The 3,621-nt window shown below is 42.6% G+C and overlaps 1 pseudogene across 1 annotated transcript; it reads left to right on the forward strand.

Annotated features, from left to right (window-relative positions):
- The first annotated feature begins 680 nt into the window (after positions 1 to 680).
- On the forward strand, positions 681 to 2,280 carry LOC311032162 (Ig kappa-b4 chain C region pseudogene; annotated as a pseudogene). The gene is made up of 3 exons (XR_014599368.1): positions 681 to 737; positions 985 to 1,105; positions 1,807 to 2,280. The product of XR_014599368.1 is annotated as an Ig kappa-b4 chain C region pseudogene (transcript).
- Positions 2,281 to 3,621: the final 1,341 nt, after the last annotated feature.

Here is a 3,621-nt window from a genome sequence, read left to right on the forward strand (position 1 = left end):
GAGGACGGAGGACAAAGTCATGTTTTTGATGAGGACCATTTCTGTGTCTTCTGTTGTCATGAAGGACAGCTGTCAGTCCTCCAGGGTTCAACTCTCAGGACTATAAACTCTCCCAGAGCACTGGAGCATGGTGCTGCTGATGCAAAGTGGCTCTCTATGGAAATGCTCTGACTGACTCCAACAGGGACTTGGATTACTCTGATGATGCTGTTTATCAATGGATCAATCACTTTATCAGAGTATTGATCAGGAATGTGTCAGTGCTCATTTGTTTGACTCTTTGCTTTCAGTTTGATGGACAAATGTTTCTCCAGAATATTTGATGAAATCATCCTAAATCACAACCACACAAACCAACATCACTGTGGGACAAAATTAAACAAAGTTACTGCCCTTCATTCATCATAATCTACAATAAACATGAGTTTATGATCATTATTTACATTTGACAGGATTTATTGGAGAGTTGTTTGTTGCTTTACCAAAAGAGAAATCATTCTTCCTCAGATTTTTAAAATTTCACAAACACAATGCTAAAAATATTTTATGAATCAGTTTTAGACATTGTAACCAGTCATTACATAAACTGGGTGAACTGGGAATGTGTGTGGTGAGATTGTTTGTGTCAAAGTCAGAGAGCCGTGTCTCTCTACAGCCAGAGGTTTTTGTACGGCGGCTCCATGACTTTGTATCACTGTGGTGGACTTTTGGTGGAGGAACCAGACTGGATGTTGGACGTAAGTCAAATGTTTAAGATTTTATTATTTCCGAGGCATTTTTTCTTTTTTTCTCTTCTTTATTCAGCATGAATGGAAACATGATCACCTTTCCATAATGTTTATTCTTCAACAAATATTTGATACTAAGAGGCAAACGTTACTTCAGATAAAAAGTATTGTCATGAAAGTAAAACAATGAACTAGAGATGATTTATTTATTTCCAACTTTAATGGTGAAGCTGCTCTTGAGGGCTTGTAGGTTTAGTTCAGTGTGTCAAAGTCAGAGAGCCGTGTCTCTCTACAGCCAGAGGTTTTTGTACGGCGGCTCCATGACTTTGTATCACTGTGGTGGACTTTTGGTGGAGGAACCAGACTGGATGTTGGACGTAAGTAAATAAGTCATGTTTGAAATTCATCTCTTTGATGTTTGAGGCAGATACATATATCTTGTTTTGATTGTAACGTTTTTCATATTCATGTTTTTATTTCTCCTTCTTTATCATGGAGACTAACTCAGAGCAGCTTTACTCAACATTTCTTCACACATTCCAGTCAAACTGACATTTACAAAGCTTTCAGTGTGATGAAGATAAAACTTTAAAATGTTTTACACGACCAAGTCTAAATGTTCTTCCTCAATAATAACTGTTGGTGCATAATCTTTTCATCTTGTCATATATTGTGTAAAGTCTTTTAAATAGTTTCAACAGTTTTTAATAATGACTTAAATCTACATGAAGACATTTGACCGTATCAGTTTATTTTCTCTATTTGTTCATGTTTCCACTAAATCATTTAAAGTCATGTACAGTTCAGGTGTTGATGTTTCATTTCCAGTGTAGTTTGATATATTTCAGCTCATTCTGTACGTTGGTTCTCTCTGTGCTGATATGCATGAGAGGCTTCTTAAAGGGAAGTGAAACAATGTGTGAGTGAGTGAGTGAGTGACTGCTGCAGCAGAAAAACCATCTGGCAGAAAGTCCTTAAAGGAGAAGATGAACTCTCACACGGTAAAGGTGTCCAAGTGTCTGGTGGTTGATGGACAGCTGTGTGGTCCCTGTCCTCTAAGCTGATTGGTGTCTCCTAGGTGATGTCCGTCCCACCCTGACGGTGCTGCCCCCCTCCAGTGAGGAGCTGCAGCAGGGGAAGGCCACGCTCATGTGCCTGGCCAACAAGGGCTTCCCCTCAGACTGGAGTCTGGCCTGGAAGGTGGACAGCAGCAGCAGCAGCAGCTGGGAGGAGAGCAGGAGCCCCGGGGTGCTGGAGAAGGACGGCCACTACAGCTGGAGCAGCACCCTGAGGCTCCCTGCAGACCAGTGGAGCAAGGTGGGCTCTGTGACCTGTGAGGCCACCCAGGGCTCCCAGACTCCGCTCTCAGAGACACTGAGGAGAGACCAGTGTTCCCAGTCCTGAGCTGACTCACTGGGACTCTGCTACTGGTTTCACTCTGATACTGGTCTCAGTCTGCACTCTGTGACTATCTCTCTCTGTCTCTCTCTTCATGTTAGCAGAATCATTTCATCTTTAACGATCAGTAATGTTTCAATTCTCAGTAAACATGAACAATAAAGACGTGATGATGAAACAAGTTGAGTCCAAGCATCTTATTACAAGAATACCTGCTGTCTTTAGTGATCACAGAAGATCCCTTAGATCCACTGACACTGAGTTTGTCTCAGGGTAAACTTACATGAACTGAATCATTTTAGGAAGAAATGATGGACTTCTGTTTTTAATCTTCGTTAAACATAAAGAGACAATATACTTTACAGTTTATTTAATTGCTTAATGACAGCAGGCACAACTGAAGTCTCATGTGTAAAACTCCTGGTCCAAGCACTGTTCATCTCATGCCTTGACTACTGCAACTCTCTCCTGGCTGGACTCCCAGCCTCTGCGACTAAACCATTGCAGCGTATCCAGAACACTGCAGCACGCCTCGTCTTCAATCTACCCAAATTCTCCCATGTGACCCCCCTCCTCCGTGACCTCCACTGGCTCCCTGTTGCAGCACACATCCAATTCAAGACGATGGCACTGGCCTTCAAGGCCATCAATGGATCGGCACCCATCTACCTTCAAACACTGGTCAAACCACACGCCCCAAAGCGAGCACTTCGCTCCTCTACTTCAGCTGGCCGGCTGGTACCACCATCGCTGAAATCAAACAAATGTCGCTCAGCAAAGTCCAGACTCTTCTTCGTTCTGGCGCCTCAGTGGTGGAACGAACTCCCGACCAATGTCAGGACAGCAGAGTCATTTGCCATCTTCTCGACTCACCTGTTCAGACTTCACCCCGACTCTGCATAGCATGACCTATAGCCTCACCTGATTGGTCAATCATTCTTTTTTTTTCACCAAGGGAGGCCAGCGCAGCTTGGCCTCCTCACAGACAACAGAGTGCGGTAACATGTTTTCAACGCTCATTCCCCCGTAACATTTAGAGGGGCGCTGTTTTACACATCATGAAACGCTCAATAATTAATGAAGAGAGACGAGGAGGAGACGACAGACACATCACAGAGGGATTACGTAAATTGTTAAAAAAGTGATTTTAGGTACTGAGACACAATTTGCAAAACACATCCGCTCTTTTCTTACTGAACCTTAAACACATTCTCAGCAACTTCAACACATTTCACACTGTGATACACTTGTGTTGCAACATTGTAAACACTGGCAGCAACATGTGAACACAACTCCATGGATGGAGAAGATATTAGTTTGCAGGATATCGCATGTACTGGAACAGAGAGGACTAATGACTGATAGTCCAACTGGATTTTGATCTCCATTACTTGCTGTAGTTAGAGTAAGTAATGAGGTGGACAAGGGATTCAAAATTAAAGAGCTGATGACAATAGTATATTTTGACATTGAAAAAGCATATACAGTTTTTCTC

This window comes from Eutrigla gurnardus (genome assembly GCF_963514095.1).
Source record: "Eutrigla gurnardus genome assembly, chromosome: 21".
Lineage (NCBI taxonomy): Eukaryota > Metazoa > Chordata > Actinopteri > Perciformes > Triglidae > Eutrigla > Eutrigla gurnardus.